The following is a 19,434-nucleotide window of genomic DNA, read 5'->3' as shown; positions in this document are numbered from 1 at the left end:
CATTACAAAGGTTGTGCCTCATGCTCTCCCTCAGATCCTCTGTGGTAGGTGTTGGAGAAGGACTAGGTGGTCGTGGAGGTGGGGGTGGAGGTGGAGATAGATGGAGGGGGTGGGGGAAGGGGTGGAGGAGGGGGAAGGGGTGGGGGTGGGGGTGGGTCCATCAAATATAATCTGCATATATCTTTAAACAACATAAAAAATCACAAAATTACTATTTAATAAAATAAATCTAAAATATCAATTATATAAATGCATAGATCTTTTAAACCATATCAATTAAATAAATAAAGTTAAACACTTAAGTAAACTTTAATGTTAAGGTTAATTGAACATTATACCAAATTTAATCCTAATCATAAAATAATACTCCAAAAGACAATATTAATAAATCAACTTAAATGTGAATTCTAAAAATATCTTATATAAATACGTTTATGATTATGCCTTAGCAAATTTGTACAATTAAGGTTCAATATTAAAACAATTAGGATTGAACATATAAATAAGATTATGTTTTGGGTTAGGATTTAGGGTTATCCATTTACAATTAGGGTAGAGTAATTATCATTATGATTGAGGCACAAATATAAGATTTAGGATTAACATTATGATTGGGACTACTCTTTTGGGGTTAAAATGCAGCATTTTCCTTAATGCTAAGTGTGTACATCTTGAATGAGATTCCCTTATCACTACACTAATTCTATGTAATATAATATTACACATAATTATTGTTTTAGAAAATGGTTAAGACCAATTACATAGATAATAATAAAATGTAAAGATATTTGCATTTTCCATATATACCAAAAGGTAATGGGACTTGAAATGTCCTAGAAAAAAGGTTGAAAAAAGAGTCATAAGAAAAAACATGGACTAAGAAAGCATGGCATACCATCTTAGAAATCTAGATGGTGATCAATATAATTACTCAAAAGTGGAGTTAATATGGTGATACCACTAAATGGAAGAGGGAAGTATTATGACATTTTATTTCCCTTAGTGGCCATATCCAAAAGTGGAAGGGCAATATGCATTGGTAATGTAAAGATGGAAATGACAATTTCATTTTGTTAATTGTTATGGAAAACATGGCTTTATAAAAAATATATAAATTTTACCCCATGAGAAAGGAATTATGATTTTTGTAAGGCTAAAGTTTAATAATCCCAAGTGGCTCACCAGGTTGATCAGTACCTTGGGAATTAATAATGGGACTTTAGTAACCAATTTAATCATTATCAAGTAACATAGTGAAGGTTATATATATCATGGGCCAAGTAGAAATATTAATTTTCCTTTCCATTCCAATAGTGACAGTCTACACTTAAGGTGACATCATATGGATATGTCAATTAGGATTACTCATATTAAAAAGGTTGATTTTTGGACATGACCTAGTAATTTACATATAATGCATGTGAACACTATCATTGCCACATTTTTTGTAGTCCTATTGGATCTTAGTAAACCAAAGAAAATGACATGTGTTCTATGTATTAAACTATTCAAAAGGGTTTCTCAAGAGGTTTAAATGTTAAAGAACTATCAAGTGATATGTAGAAAACAAAAAGAGGTGAAAATTCTTTCCCTTCTCAACTAGGTGTTTTCTCAAGAATTGAATAGAGGTGTTCATAGTGGTAAGATTTAGTGCCCTTTTCTTTAAGAAATTTTTGGACTTGTTAATGGATGAAAGAAGAAGGTGGTCCCAAAAGTAATGGTTTTAGAAGGTCTTTTTAATGAACATGAGAAGGATGTAGTCAAAAGTAACCAAAATATTGTTTCATAAATTTTAGTATAGAGGCTAAGTTGGAGACTCATGTTGATCGTGACCTTAAATGTTTAGTGAAGATTTGTGTAACCAAGAATGTGTATCAAAAAGTGGTCTTTACTTATAGGAAACTTCATGTTTGATTAATAGATCACAATTATGTTTTATGTAAATGTCATAGTGATAGTTAGGGTGTCCATGTGTTTTTCTTTCTTATGGAAGATTGGATTCTTTGTCAAGTTTATGACACTCTAGCTATTACAATAGATAGTTATATTTTCCACAAAATAAAACTCTTGACCAAATAATGCTTCAAGAAAAAAAAATCAAAATTTAACTTAGACATAGACATGAAATTATTTACACCAATGTCTAAGTATAAAAACCATTATAAATATAGTTTTAAGTCAATTATGTATTAAAGAGTTAAAAAACATGTCCAATGTGAACAAACCTCATGCTAAAAGAATCAAACACACATCTAAAGATAAAATCCATATCGATTGAAATGTATTATCTACATAAATTATGGTGAAAAGTCAAGTCCTACATATTGTGTGGAGAAATTAAAAGAATATAAATCATAAAATATCATTATCAAGAGAAATATTAACAAATTAATATAATTAGATTATAAGTGTACAAAATAATTTTTTCTTGAAGTACTATTTATATTTTATCATTTAAGATTTCAATATTTCTTCACCCCAATTTAAAATCATTAAATAACGTTTTCAAACCTAGGATTAAGATTACTTTCCATTATGGACCTACTATTATGGTTACCTGGCTAGGGATCAAGTGTTAGGTTTAAGATTTGAAGTTACAATTAGAATTAGGGTTTAACATTTAGGATTAAGTTTATTAATGATTAGGGTTAGGTTTCTCAATTTTAATTATATAATTTGGTTAAAATTTTAATCAGTGATAGTGTTAGTGTTAGGCTTAGAATTATGGTGAGAGTGAGATTTTACATCAAGGTTAATACTATGTTTATAGTTAATACTATTGAATGATTATGCCATTATAATAAAGATATATATGGTGATAAAGGGTCCCCTTGATGGACACCTTGTGAAGATCTTAAAAAGTCAGTAGGAAATCCATTAATAATAACTAAAAAGAAAGCTCCTGATATACAAGCATAAATCCATTTACACCATTTTTTTGCAAATCCAAATTATCTCTTCTATATATCTTATCTATATATTACCTATTCTAATGAATGGATCTATCTTCTCTACCCATATAGGTCCTAAAGGGGATATAGCCCTTAGATAACATCTCTAATGTATAACCCATCTTCTAAATCACATGTCTTGGAACTTCGTTTCGTGTTTATAGTAACATATATCTAGACTAGTCTAGGTAGATTAGTTTTTGGTCAAGAATATTTATAGTGAATATTGAAGATCCATAGCATACAATTTTAGAGTTACACTTGAAGTTAATGACTATAAATATCAAACCTCAAAACAAAAAATGTAGGAATTTGACCTAGGTTTTTATATAGTTTTTAGAGTAGAAGTATATGATTCCATACATCCTAGATCCACTTCTATATCTAATCCATTAATCTCTGATTACTATATCCTATATATAGATCATCGTCTCCACTAAAATATGCATCTACTTTTTACATTATTTCATATTATAATTTAAATTTAATCAAATGTGCCTTTCTAAACTCAGCTCCACTAATTATTAATCTTTTAGTTATTTAGTCAATTAGCATCTTGATATATATGTAGAATATTCTTGTTTCCTTTAACTAAAGATGAATTGGATTAACATCATTGAGTTGGTGTCGTGTGGAAATCCTGTAGTTTATTTATATAATTTAATTTACTCTTTCATACAAAGATACCATGTCCACTTTAACAAACATTATAAAGATATTCGAAAGATTTTCTACATTTAAATTTTGTAAAAGTAAAAAAATTCAAATAAAATACCTAAAAGTTTAAACTACAGCACACTTTAACAGATCTCCTATAAATGAAAAGATATTTTATGATACTATTTTAAATATTTAAAAAATTAATCTCCATACCGTGAGCATTCAGTTTGTAGCAAGTCGTTAAACAGCCCTGTTCTTGTCACAAATAGTCCAAAGCTTGTGCCAAACTGACACAACATGGGACTCACTTTCTTTCCCTCCATTTACACAGAGAGCTATTAAAAAAATATTTTGATAGAAGGTTACAAAGTCAATGAATGATAAAATACAAAAATAAAAAGAATCTGCAGATGTAGTCTGACTTTCAATCCCATGTAAAAACTAATATACACTTTTAGGATGTTTGTGGGCATGTTGTTATAAACCCAACTAATCATAGGACCCATTTTTGGCCTAAACAAAACTGAGAGCAAGATTTAATTGCAGCATTTGTGTTTTAAGGGGAGAAAACAAATTTTAATGGCTGTCTTAATGACATTCTCATTGATATTTCTGACACTCCAAAAGCTCTCTCTGGACAAACAAAAGTACATAGATTGAGACACAATCAAACTCAGTCCAGAGATCATAAAAGCTTCATTAAAAACTCCAAATCATACCTTATATAAAGGTCACATGGGCTAGAGTTGCAGCAAAAACAATGTCATGATTCTAGTTGAATAAACAATGATGTTTGATTTGTCTCTTACACTTATCATAGTATAGTGGGAATCCCTCACCATAAATTTATCTTCCCTTCTCTTATTTTGGATTCTTTTTTGTGCGTTGCATATGATAAACAGCTGGAGTGAAGGACCCACAGAGAGTACTGTTGCCCATAATATCCATAACAGCAAAGAACATATCGTGCATGTTACACTACTCATAGGTAACATATGCTACCTTCCATGTGTCTACAGTGTAGCTTAGTTGTCATCTTTGCAGATGATTCAAATGGATAATGTGAATTAGGATATATTTTGCACAAACTTAATCTTCCATTAACTTGAAAGGCTTATGAACTCTACAACTTTATTTTTAGGATTATCTAAGATTTGAAAACATTTTGTACGACTGTTTGGTCAACAGTTAATCACTTTTTTAATTAAAGGTAGCTAGTACCTGATTATAAGATACTTATAAATTTGTTTGACTGTTAGTTGGTATTCATAATCTTAAATGAATTATACATAGTACATTGAGTAAGATTTTTTTTTTTATAGATTAGTTAACTGGTACGCATGCTAATTTATCAGAGATTCATTCTATATATTTGATTAATTTTTATTTTCTAATAGTATAAAGTCAAAAGTTTTTGGTTTTGACAAAAGTCAATACCATGCCAAATCTAGAAACTATCAAAAGTTAATTTATCATAAATTAATTTTTTTTTATTTTCTGTTTTATATTATAAAGTTTGGTTCTTTCATTTAGAATCATATTTGCATCGTTAATCTTCACTTTCTTCTTCCAGATGATGGATCACTTAGTGCTATCCATAACATCAAAATTTTAAAAAAACATGTACAACAAATTCTGAAACAACTTTTATTCAAACTAGATAGTAGGAAACTTCTACCAAATACAAAATCAAACATAATTTTATTCAAAAAAAAGAAATGTTTAGAGAAATGTTGATAAATTAGGTAAGTGACTTGTATAAATATTATATAACCATTTTTATAGCAGATTAACACTATACAAGTACATGTGTTTGGAGATGGGTTTTGTCATTTTGAAAGTAATTTAATTTGATGTTTAGTTATTCGACCATTTATTTTTAGCATTATATCTTCATTCTTAACCTTTACTTTCCTAATGGTAGTGTGATTGAAAAGGTGAATCAGAAAAAACATACATAAAAAATTGGTTTACAATAACTGATGGGGAAGCTATTTCTATTCAAAATAGAATGTGATTGTAACTTACCCAAAATTGAACTAAATCTCGTTTGAAAAATACAAGACAATTTTAAAAGATAATTTATTAAGACAAATAATATTAAATTGTATAAAAGACTTTTGTATAAATTTATATTAAAAACTAAATTAGATCTATGATATAACTTTTTGTAAAATAGATAAAAGCTTTATTATACAACCACTTTATTTTTTAGAGATGGGTTTTCCATCATGAAAGTAATTTGATGAAGTGGGTCATTTTGTTAAGGTGTAAAAAGTATGAAATACAAGTTGGAGCAATAAGAGCCAGAGGGTGGACAAGATGAAGGTGGTGGTGGTGGTAGGGAGAGGACAAAGCCTCCCTGTTGGCTTTATAATGATATAGACATTAACATAGACAAGTGAAGGCACTTCACCTGGAATTAGGGTTTGGCAGTTGCTCAGAGAAGATGGAGGCAGAGAGAGAGAGGCATAAGAGGAAAGAGAAGTCACATGGTGGAGTAGCAATCATGTGGCACCATGTGCCTTGTACAGCACATTACAGCTCAGCACCAAAAGTTGATCACCCATTGCTTTTGGGTTGGCACTGGGACCCACCCTCTTACACAAAACAAAACGGCCTGCTTTTCTCTTTGGGACAGCAGGCCCTGAGCTGGCCCTTCTCTTGTTTCTTCTTCACCATTCCCACTCATTGCCACTGCTTAACTCGTGAGCTTGTTTCAGTTTTCCACTGTTGCCATTTATTAATGCGTACAAGGTAATTTTAGATAGCTAGAAAAAGTTGGTGTTTAAGACAAGTTCTTGTGACTTTGTCTTGTCATAAATGTTACATAATCCATTTGTCATAAATGTCACATAATCCATTCATGAATATGACGTATTTACAAGTAGCTGCTAATTGTTATTATTAATAATTATTATAATCTTATGTCTTGGATTGGTGTTCACAGTGAAAAGAATTGCTCAAGGAGACTTGAAGTGGCTGTCAGGTCTGCTGTATGAGACGGTGTGATGCATTCCAACTTCTTTGGAACGAATCTGCACCTTAGATGCTCAGTTATTTGAGCCGCTTTTTAAGTGAATGTCTTATATGAAGTCATATCATGTGCAAACTGTCGATTTATGCTTTGAATGTTTGTGGATTTTATGGGGACTCGATTGCTGAAATTATGGAAAATGTCATTTGGGAGCATAATCTTAACAGCAATTAGTTTAAAGGGCAAAATTGTAGCATAATATTCTAGCAAATAATATTCTAGCAAACAAGATTGGATCGTCTTCAAATAACATGGTTTAGATTAAGTTGCATGGACAGAGGATATTATATTTTAGTAGTTAATGTTGAATATGCTGTTTCTTAATTCAGTTGTGTGGAACTTTTTTGCAATGGCATTTTAAATCACATAACATGATGTGTCATCCAGATATAACAAAAGAAATAGTATTTATTCAAATTGGATTATGAAATAATTGTAATATAGTAAATCATTATTAATATAGTATAGTTTTATTCATAGAAAAGGACTATTCATCAAATTATTAAAAGTTTTATGTTGAGATGTCATTTTTGAATTCTTAGGTGATTTTGTTTGTTTATTAAGCATTTAATTATTATTTTTATATCTAATTATATTCATTGTTTGATTAAATTAGATTAGATCAAAACCATTCTTCTACTTCTATTTGTTCTTTTGATTTATTTAATTAAATCAAAATGAATATCATTGATGGAATCAAACAATGTATTGAAATTTATGAGTTTAAAATATGGTTTTGGAATATCTAATATACTAAGATGAATTGAAAATCATAAAATTTAACAATGAAAAATAATTAATTGACATAATTAGAAATTGAATAATTAGTGAAGAATATCAATAATCTAGGAAATAATGCAATATAAAAATTCATAAGATGAAACAATAAATCAAAATAAGTCATGATACCCAAAATAGATAAAAATAAATACGCAATAGATCAAAAATAAGAATGGAAGCTAAAAAACACCCTAAGAATAAACACTAAGATATATGCCAAATGTATCAAATATTGTAGTTTTCATCACGTTGATGCTTCCCCAACTCAAATCTTAGAAACATATACTATCTTATAAACGTTTGGGGAAATATTCAAAGAGATAACATTGTCTTGCTAATGTGATTATTATGGACAGCTTGTGAGTTTTAATGATCACAATTTTGCTATCCTATAACTGAAATATGATATATTCTAATCATGGACCATTAAAATGTTAGACCCATCTCATTAAAAGCATTAATTAAAACAATTATCATTTTTTGTTTGCCCTTGAAGAAAGTAATATCAAGTTTTCCCCTCAACCTTACGCCAATATGATAAATTAATTCACAACTTAGGGATTTGTAGATATGACTCCAAAAATAGTAATCAACTCATTTTTCAAAGTAATTTTTTTTTTATAGAAGTATACTTGAAATAAGAACTTGAGGAACCACAAGAAATCATGAGCCATATTTTATATTTTGCTATCCTATAACTGAAATGCAATATATTTTAATCATGGACCATTAAAATGTTAGACCCATCTCATTGCACTAAAGTGTTAATTAAAATAGTTATCATCCATGTTTATCCTTGAAGAAAGTAATATCAAGTTTTCCCGTCAACCTTATGCCAATATGATAAATTAATTCACAACTTAGAGATTTGTAGATATGGCTCCATAAACAATAACCAACTCATTTTTCATACAAAAATTTCTATAGAAGTATACTTCAAATAAGAACTTGAGGAACCACAAGAAATCACAAGCCATATTTAAGATAAAATAAATATACAAATTTTCAACTTAAGGGAAAATAAATAAATAATAAGAATGAATATAATCAAATACATAGATATACCAATTTTTCTAGTTTTTATTTTTTCTAAATTTTGATGACTTCATATATTCATTTTTATACGTAGATAGCATAACAAAACTTTTAGCAGATATTCATGTTGAACACATTGAAATATTGAGAGGGTAAGGGGTGGGTGGACTAGTTTTTAATAAAATCAATTAATCAATCAATAAGAATGAATATAATCAAATACATAGATATACCAATTTTTCCAGTTTTTATTTTTCCTAAGTTTTGATTACTTCATGTATTCATTGTTAAATGTACATGGCATATTCAATATATATTCATGTTGAACACATTGAAAAATTGAAAGAATCATATAACATCATTGCACATTTAGGGAAATTGACGAGGGAAAAATCAAAATAAGAAAGTTTCTTGAAGTTCCTTTCCAAATCCAACCTCACAAATGAAACAATATTACATTATTTTTTTATGGGATATAAATCAAAGAAGAAACAACTCTAAAATAACAATGCATTTCTTACTAAATTAGAAATTAATGTGTTATAATTTAGTAAAATATTCTACATAGTAATATTCTAGTCCTCCTTTTCACTTTTTACTATGACCCAGGCAAAAAGATGAATAACTAGGGCTAAAGGCTCACCCAGCTATCCAAACTACTCTACAAGAGTTAGCACAACAGAAGCAAACACAAAGAACAACAACCAAAGGAGGAAGAAGAGTGAAATACTTTTATTGATTTATCAAAACCTCTTCATACATGCCCAGCTGTAAGGCCTTCTGGGTTATGGCCAATTACCAGTACATTCACATTCAAAGATCCAACTGCAAATTTGCACTTTCAGTTCTACTCTGTAATCTTCTTCCCAAAATCTTACCTAACTCTAAGCCAAAACTAACTATAGATACTTGCCAAAATGACTTACAGATTATTCTAGAACATTACATAAGAGGAAGGCCAACCCAACAATGGTCTAGACGCATCCCAAGAAAATATCTTGATATAAATGTCGTGAACAAAATAAATCTAGCAAGTCAGCTCATAGAAATCATGTCCAAATGCTGACACTCGGCATACATTGGGTAACTCGACAAATGAAGAGTCACTTGGCATACACTAGGTAACTTGGTGAATGAAGAGTCACTTGGCATACACTGGGTAACTCGGTGAATGAAGAGTCACTTGGCATACACTAGGTAACTCAATGAATTAAGAGTCACTTGGCATACATTAGATAACTCAGCAAATGAAGAGTCACTTGGCATACACTAGGTAACTTGGAAAATGAAGAGTCACTTGGCATACATTAGGTAACTCGGTGTATGAAGAGTCACTTGTCATACACTGGGTAACTTGACGAATGAAGAGTCACTTGGCATACATTGGGTAACTCAATTAATGAAGAGTCACTTGGCGTACACTGGGTAGCTCAGTTAATGAAGAGTCACTTGGGGTACACTGGGTAACTTGGCGAATGAAGATTCACTTGGCATACACTGGGTAACTTGGCGAATGAAGAGTCACTTGGCATAAACTAGGTAACTTGGAAAATGACGAGTCACTTGGTGTACACTGGGTAACATGGAGAATGAAGAGTCACTTGATGTACACTGGGTAACTTGGTGAATGAAGAGTCACTTGGTGTATATTAGGTAACTTGGTGAATGAAGAGTCACTTGGCATACACTGGGGCTATAGCAACTCGGCATCAACATGCAGAATGAACAAAATGAGTAGGCTAACAAGGCAACCTAGGATGCTCCTACATCATACTAATCTTACAAAAATATAGATTATTTATTTATATCCTCTATAAGCCTTTAAACATCAATCAGATTAGCTCAAATGTAACATATGAGTGAAACATATGATGCTTTGTGAATCAACCATAAAAACACACATGTTAAAATAAATAATATGTTATGATCTTATCTAGGGTTAATTTGATGAAACATGTCTTGTCAAAACCTCTAAAATTGGTGCAAATATTTTGGTTTATTCCACAAGTAAATAACATGCCATTTCAACCCAATAACAAAAAACAAACTTTGGTTGCCTTGAGCTATCCAAGAGAGGTAAATATCATCATGTTGATCAAAAAGTGTACATTTTCACCCTTGCAAAGTGTCCCTATACCTATTTATTTTAAAATATTCAAGATTGAAATATGTGGTTTAGAATATAGAGAATACACTCTTACCAATAGAGTCCCCAACAATGAATTAGATTATAAAAAATTTCATCAGAATAATCATAATATCTAAATGAGGGTAGATCCACAAACACAATGAAAGAAGGATGCAATTTGGATGAGTGTAGAGACATAATGTCCTTCCTTGGGAACTATTCACAAGAACCTAACTTATTCTTATATTGTTAAGATGGACAACTTTTGTTGTAGTCTTTAAGCTTTGCAACTTGGAATACCTTCAACTACAAGACTACATCTACATATGTAGAGAAAAATGGAGAAATCTAATTTTTTTTTATGATTCCAAACTTTGTGCCTTTTTTCATTTTAAGGTCTTATGCATTCCCCTACATACCACATATGCATATATTAACTAAAATTATTCTAAGTTCTTAAATCATCAAGAGCCAAACTACATGGTTGCACAATTCAAGTTACTCATATCTATAGATGTTCATCATGTACTTTATAAGATAAGGTGCAACTTGATGCTTGTCATATAAATTAAATTATATTGCTTTATCAGCTTTTTAACACAGTTGACATCAATGCCAATAAATGCCACTTAAGTTCAAGGGATGATGTAAATCAATGCAAGTTTCCTCAACATTTCTTCTTTATGTTAGTCATAAACTTATATGTATTTTATTTGATTCAGATTTTTAATTACTTATAATTAGGTTATAGTTTAAAATATGACATTTGACACAATGGTCATCTTACTTGACAATCAATATTGCTACATTTCACCATTAAAGTATTCCACTTCCTTTCTCTTGTATGAAAAAATTGATTTCACAAAAGTTTTATGGACTTACTTGGAGGGGACATATAGTCTCTAGAATTATAAGCTTATTCATGGCTTCTAAACATCCTTGGGGACAACCTATCCATAACTCTATCATTTCCCTAGATACATCACGAGTTTGTTCACAATTTAATATTTGACATAACTTTGCACTTGTCTACATTATTAAGACCAAGTTAGACATAAAGAAATGAGTAAATATATATGCACGAACATAGTTATGCATGTATGAAGAATGTTGTTTGTATGTGTACATAAAGATTGTAAAAAACAATCAAATATTGCATTGTCCATTCTTACCTATTTTATGATTAATATACACCTTACCAATGATGTATGATTAATGTAGATTCACATGTATGCTTAAGTGGGGTAAAAATGTAAAGTGTATACCTAGACTTCTACACCTTTATTTAAAAAAATACTTTAGACATTTTTTTTGGGTACATTGTAACGCTTCATTTGATGTGCTTGAAATATCGAATAAAATGCTGGAGATTTAGCTAATAAAAATCATGCAACATAATTATATACCATGAAATATAATATTTATCTATTTCAAAACTAAACCACATGACACAACCTACCTAGCTTACACCAACACGATATTTGAAACAAAATATTTCCTTTAAACTTTTGAAACTAAAACCAAATTATAAAATAAAAATTATTAATTCATGTATTAATAATAAATCATCACCAAAATCCTTATATCATTAAGGATTGCTTTGCAATGGGGTCCACAAGAGCTCCAACATGCACGATTGTTAAAGTCTCTAGCCATGATGAATGGTGTTAATACTTATTAGAAAACATGAATATTTCAAATTTAATTTGATAGGCTTGTTGAAGTTCAGAATTTATTTTGACAACTTTGTCCAATTGAAAACTTAGATCCGTGGAGTTTATCATTGTAAAGAGCACGACCGTTCGGTGGATGACAAAACAAAGCATAGTTTGTCCGTGTGAGTCCATTCATCATATTCATTGCTCACATGTGTTCTGTCAGCCTTTTTATAACAATAAAAACTCACCACTGTATATATCCCTAAACAACATTGTTACAAAGAGAATATACCTCAATAGTGATATACACACCCAACAGACCAGCAACAGAAAAAAAAATCATTTATATATATGCCTCTCTACACACTCGTGTATGCACTGCTTTCTATTTATTTGTAGTGGATATACCTCCTTTCATGTTCATGTTGAATATTTTTTGAAGCCCATTTTGATTTTTTTCCAGATATCGATTCCTTTGCCTTTGTAGTGAATATTATTCTTTCTCAAGTTCATCTTCAATCATTTTCTGTAGCCCATTTTGATTCTTTTCCCCTGATATCCATTCGTTTGCCTTTGTACCGGATACATTTGTTTTTAATGTTCATGATAAATCATTTTCTGTAGCCCATTTTGATCTTGTTTGCATTAAAGTGAATATATTTCTTTGTCATGCTCATGTTGAATCATTGTTTGTAGCCCATTTTGATTTTTCCCCCTGATAAACATTCCTTTGCCTTTGAAATCAATAGTAAACATGGGTTCTGGTAAAAGTGCAGTCTTGGTGAAAGAAAGGGGGAAAGATACTATGAAGAGGGTTGTTGGATTGAGAAAGAGAGCTGCAAGAAGATCAAGATATTATCATAGTCATGGTGGACTAAGATCAGCAATGGGTAATCCAAATCATAAGTGTAATCCCAGTGAGTCACAATGTATATATAGAAGGTTGAAGAAGCTTCAGAAGCTCATTCCTGGTGGCAGGAAAATGGGTGTGGATGTTCTCTTTCAGGAGACTGCTGAGTATATTCACTTCTTGAAAATGCAAGTGCATTTCTTGCACACTCTCTCCAATATTTTGAGCGCTACTACTAATGCTCCTCCTCATGCATTGGGTAATTCCCTCAAATCAGTTAATGATTCCTAATGCATTCTTTTCTTTAGTATTGTTTGTGCATAGTTTCTGGTTTAAGTTGTGTAAGTTCTTTTCTTCAATATATTTCAGATCACACTTCATGATTTATCATAAGAATTTTATCTATCATGAAGAAAATCAAAGGAGTTTTATCTATCATGTAGAAAATCAAACTCCGTGATCTATCATCAAGGAAATAATAAGATAAGAAAAAGAGAGAAATGTGTTAAGAGATCATTCTTGTTGAATAAATGTAATGGCTATGCTAGTCTGAGGATCTTGAAGAAGAAATGGTACTAGTGTTGTCTGTATAACACTATGACTGAATATGTACAATGGTTTCACTTTATTGGATCCATGCATTTAGATCACCTGTATGCAGTTCCAAACTGTCTTTTCTTTGGGGAAATGTAACATTTATTGCAGATTGAAGGAAATCTTTCACGGTCTCTAGATCCATACATGCTCAATATTTTGTGGTGCAAAATAGCCTAACAAAATTGGTGTCTACAATGTTTATTTAGCTTGTAAGCTCGTGAAATCACAGATTGTCTCTTTCAAATATTTGGTTCACTTTTTAGAGGGTGAGGTGAAAACAAAATACAAAAACAAAAAATTGAACATATGTTTTGATTTGGCGTACAGCATTGGCATTGTTGTGCAACAAGTAATATCTGACTCCAATGTATGAGAAAATTTAAAAACAAACAATGTTTTAAGATCTGCAGCTAGCAATTACAAGTTTTGTTTTGTGATGTGAATATCAGGATTTAACTGTGTGATTTTGAGTCAAACTCGATGACCCATGTTTCATGAGTATTGATTCAACATGAATCCATCTCTCATGAGAATAAATGGAACACTTAGCACTCATTGGATCTAGGTGATGCTCACAGGGGTGAAGCACCGGGACTTCCCGAGAGGTCACCCATCCCAGTACTGTAAGCCTGAGCGCGCTTAACTACGGAGTTTCCTCCACAGTTAAACCCAAAGTTTTGTTTTGCTGTGATCAAGCTTGTACAGTTAACTAATCTGCTAACGTAACTTGCATTAAAAGAAAATAGAGATTCATCCTCCAATGTTAATATAATTTTAGTAGGTTTCTCATTCACATGCCTCCCTATGGTTTGATTGTAATATGAACATTAAATTTTTTTATGAACAATGTTACTTCTTTTAATTTATCATTACCAAACAAGAAGAGTATGGATTGTGTTTTATGGTAATTAAATTAAATTATTAATGAAGAATTCAGAAAGAAGTTAAACTTATAAACAGATGAACCATATTAACACTTTAATAAAAGAATTATAAACTTTAATTCTATATTTCTATTATAACTAGTGGTTTTGTATCTTTTAAGAACATACTAGAATATTAAAACAATATCTGAATTTAAATTTTAAAATATAACTTCCTTCTAATATCTTAACTAGTAGACTAGAATATTTAAGCAATATCTGAATTTAAATTTTATAATGTAACTTCTTCTAATATCTTATATTGAATATATTTTTGCATAGGTGAATACCAATCTTATGATAATATTCTAATATAATTTATATTTAACAACATTTACAGATTTCTTCTTTAACTTGCATGTCCTAATCACGTCCTAATCAATACGTAATGAAATTTGATTGTACATTGATGATACAAATCTATACGAACAAACCCAAATGCATATTAACAAACTATACATGGTTACATTTGTATTGTCAACCTAAAAAGGTACTATACTATAAAGAATACCTGATTCATATGTTCAGGGACAACCTGGAGAGTAGTTAAATAACATTAAAGTCCAATTGTCCACTTGCATGAGTCAACTTGTACTATTCCTTAAAACAACAAAGAAAATGGTTACTATGTAGAAATATGCCACCAGTAATGAACGTATGAAATTATTTAATAATACTTTGATGGTGGCCTATGGGCATTGACTTGCATGTAAAATCAATATCGCTTCCCCCTTCTTTGGTGGTGTTCAAGTAACATATGGACATTGAGAGAGACCTCAATGGAATCGAAGTTAAAAGTACTAAGCAATGATGGTTGAGTGTAGATGTAGAGACGGAGTTGAAAGTAAACAGGGAACGGGTCTAGCAGTTCACAATATTCTAGTGACTATGAATTTTATTGTTTATTTGCTGCTAACATATTTTATAATGTTCACCTCTATTAGTTAGAAGTTTTATTTTCTGCTAATAGATTTTATAATGTTCACATCTATTATTTAAAAGCTATAACAATATCTACATACAATTAATACATTACAAGGCTGGTGTATCCTCAAACGAGATGAGCAAATCTCAATTAAAAGTCATACATTAAAAAATATAATAAGATACAATTGAAAATAACTTCCTTTATTAACAAAAGGTCCAATTACATTAAATGAACATCAAATATGTTAGGTTGCAAAACTTTCCTGATTGAGTGTAAAGAATTTAGATTACGGATGGATCACAATCCTTTATCTCTTGCCTCCTCCTTCCTAACTACCTCTTCTTGCTTCCTCCTTCTCAAGGCACATCTTACATTATATCAATAGTCATCAAGACACACTAGTCAGCTTCAAAGATCAAAATTTCCCAAAACATGAAATGTGTTACACAATATAGGACTAGCCACTTAAGATTAAATGACTAAATACATAATTTAACTAAAAGAGGGGTAAAATTTTTATTGAATAGCAAATAGAACAAAACAACAAAAGAAACAAAGAGCACTAAAGAGCTTTATCTTCGTCCACAAGTTGAGCCAGCTTCTAAGATAAATCAGGGGGAAGCATCCTAGGATCAATAATGTTCCAATCCAGCACATGCTCAAAGATAATTAAACACAAGATAACAAATAACATTAGATATAGGTCCTACACGATCCAAGAAGCCACCCATATAGCCATGAAACACCACAAGCAATTAGGATGAACTTCATATAAGCAACATAACATGCATCGCCTGATGAACCAACGACGAACACACCATACAAGAATAATGAATTAGATCTCCATTCATATGAAACATAAAGACATGTGACCTTAGGAAGATGAGCCATGACAAGTTCTCATTAAGAGACCAAGTTTGCATAATCTAGTACATATGATCCAATTATCGCCACCTCAAACACTTAGGTTTGAAATTGGAAACAGAAAATAAAGAAAAATATTTTTGGATGATGCAAGATTGCCAACAACCCAAGGATGCTCTTGCATAAGACATGTAAGGTGATAAAAAAAATTTCCATAAGGAGTTGTGAACATTGAATAGGATTCAAAATGTAAATCCTATGCTCATTTATATCCAATAAATCTTTAGCATTAGAAACAACTAAAATCTACCCAAGTTTACTTCTGTGACTCATTGCTTTACTATCAACAACAACCAATTTTTTCTACCAAGCCTAAATGAACTATTCTTATTGCAAATCCTTAACCAATCATTACCAATAGTCTTGTTCTTTTTACCTCTATTCTTTACCACAAACTATTGAAAATAAGTATCAGACTATTGAAAATAAGCTTAAATGAACTATTCTTATTGCAAATCCTTAACCAATCATTACCAATAGTCTTGTTCTTTTTACCTCTATTCTTTACCACAGACTATTGAAAATAAGTATTAGACTATTAAGGATCTCAAACTACCTCACCTTCATACAAGGTAATATTTATTCTAAATGTCTTAGAAACACTCAATTTCTTTGCACTATTTCCTTCCTCATCCTACAAAGGAACTAGAACAAACTTTCTACCATCTTTCTCAATAGTAACTATCTTCCTTCTACAGTCATGAATAGCACCCTTGTCATATTACCAAGGTCTACCAAGCAAAACATGACAAGAATTCAGGTTAACCACGTCAGAATATACTTCATCCTTGTAAGACCCAACATTGAAATTAACTAGATATTTCTCACTAACCTATACCCAATGATCATCCTAAAACCAACTAATACCATAAGGACAAGGATGCTTAAATTTCTACAATCCAAGTTTCTGCACCATCTCTTCTAATAAAAGATTATAAGTACTACATCCATGATGAATTTATAAGATTCATCTCTTGACTTGCAAATAGTTCTAAACAAGTTTCTTTGTGGAATTGGTTCTTATTCATATCTAGCCAACATGATTCTTCTTAGTATAATCTTCATCATATTCTCCTATCTCCAGTGAAGCCAAATCAACTTCAGATTCATTTACAACTTGATCCTCCTATGCTACTAGGTTCTAGTTACCAAAACCTTTGTTAGATGATTCAAAAGCCCACTGTCCCTCACTACCACATTTGAAACAAGTGCCCTTGAATACCTTACTATCAAATCTCTTCCTTTGAATTACTTGATCAGATTTAAGTGTAATCAATTGATTTCCTTTATCCAAATTAATCAACCTTTTATCTTTACCTTTAAGGTAACCTTGCTTTCTATTCAACTTATCTTTTTCCTTTAGGACATACTAATAAAAATCCTCAACTGAACTAATCTTCAACATACTTAACTCATCTTGAATATGAAACATAATACCTTTTACATTTCCTGCAACCTTTTTGTAAGAAGATTCATGATGCCTAGATCTGATTTGCATATTGTAAAATCCCTTAGTATATTCCTTCACTAATAGGTCACTTTGCATAAAATTCTACAACTTCTTTAACAAATCAAGTTCATGATCTCGAGTATGACCTAATCTTTAAGTCTGAAGACCATAACCTTCCATCTACTGATATTATATTCACAAGTACCTTCTCTATCTTTTCCAACTTCTTTCCACCATAAGGCATCAAGTGTTGGATACAATTGTTCAATTGTGTGTTGTCTTTGATGTTACACAAATGTCATATCAGTCATCAGATAGAGTCTACCAAGCTTAGTTGGTCAGCAAGGCATAAGACAGAGTCTACCGAGCTTTCAAGGTTAAGTAAGAAAATTTAGTTGTTACTGAGCTCACTCGATCATCAAAGGAAAATAGTGCAGAAAATAGTTCTTACCGAGCTCTCATGGTTAGTGAAGGAAATTCAATTCTTACCAAGTTCACTTGATAGCCAAAGGATTTTGCAGATTTTGTAGTGTTTACTGAGTTGAGATGGTTAACTTAGGAAATTATTTCTAGAAGTAGTGCTTACAAATCAGGGTCGGCCAATGAAGGATTTCATTATTTTGTGAAATAAAGTTTATTTGTTTAATGTAATATTTGTAGCCAACTGATGTATGGTTTATTGGTAAATGTAACTTGTGAATGAGATGACTTGATAATCTAAATGGTATATATAAGAGGTCAAGTTGTGAATTCTAAGTGTGTGATGGATTTGATATGATATGAATGTGAAGGAGGTCTGATTATTGTGAGAGAAAATTTTGAAGGATGATCAGAGATCATTGAGGAGAAGCAAAGCTATATTTGATCAAGGAGGATCTAGTGGTACAGAATAGAGATCTATAATCAAAAAATTTAATTGCATCACATTCATGTCAATTCATTTTTACTTTCTAACCATTGTAGCAGTGATTTCAAAATCTCTTAACTGAGTTGGTTTAACAGCTATTTCGTAAATCCTCTAACAAGGTGATAGTTCAGTTGAATTGTTCTAAAGACCTCTAGCAAGGCCATTCTTAATAGGGTGATTAAAACCTCTAATAGGGTCACACCTAACATTGTGTATTGTAACCTTTAACAAGGTTGGCTCCTAACAGGGCTTAGTTTAGGATAAGATTGCACCATTTTTTTTTGTTAAACCACTTTAGGCATGGTGTTAAAATTTCTCTTCCCTTTTATCTTTACACTTCCATATCCAAGAGTATTGAGGGTTTCAAGAAAAAACCTGTTACCAACCCTGCCCTCCACAAAGGCCTTCTTCTCCTAGTTTACAAGTTTTTGAAAACTCAAACCAGAGGAAAATCCCTTGGTGACCCGGGTTGTGCTTCAGAGGACATTGCCTGTTCTAGTTCTAGGGATGTTCAGGTAGTGAAAACTAAGGATGAGGAAAATGCCACCAATGCCATCTCTGCCTATAATCCCTACATTTCTAGTAGAAAAAGTCCTAGATGCCTCC

Source organism: Cupressus sempervirens, chromosome 5 (genome assembly GCF_028749045.1).
Source record: "Cupressus sempervirens isolate cs-2001-9-10 chromosome 5, ASM2874904v1, whole genome shotgun sequence".
NCBI lineage: Eukaryota > Viridiplantae > Streptophyta > Pinopsida > Cupressales > Cupressaceae > Cupressus > Cupressus sempervirens.
This window is presented reverse-complemented; position numbering follows the sequence as displayed.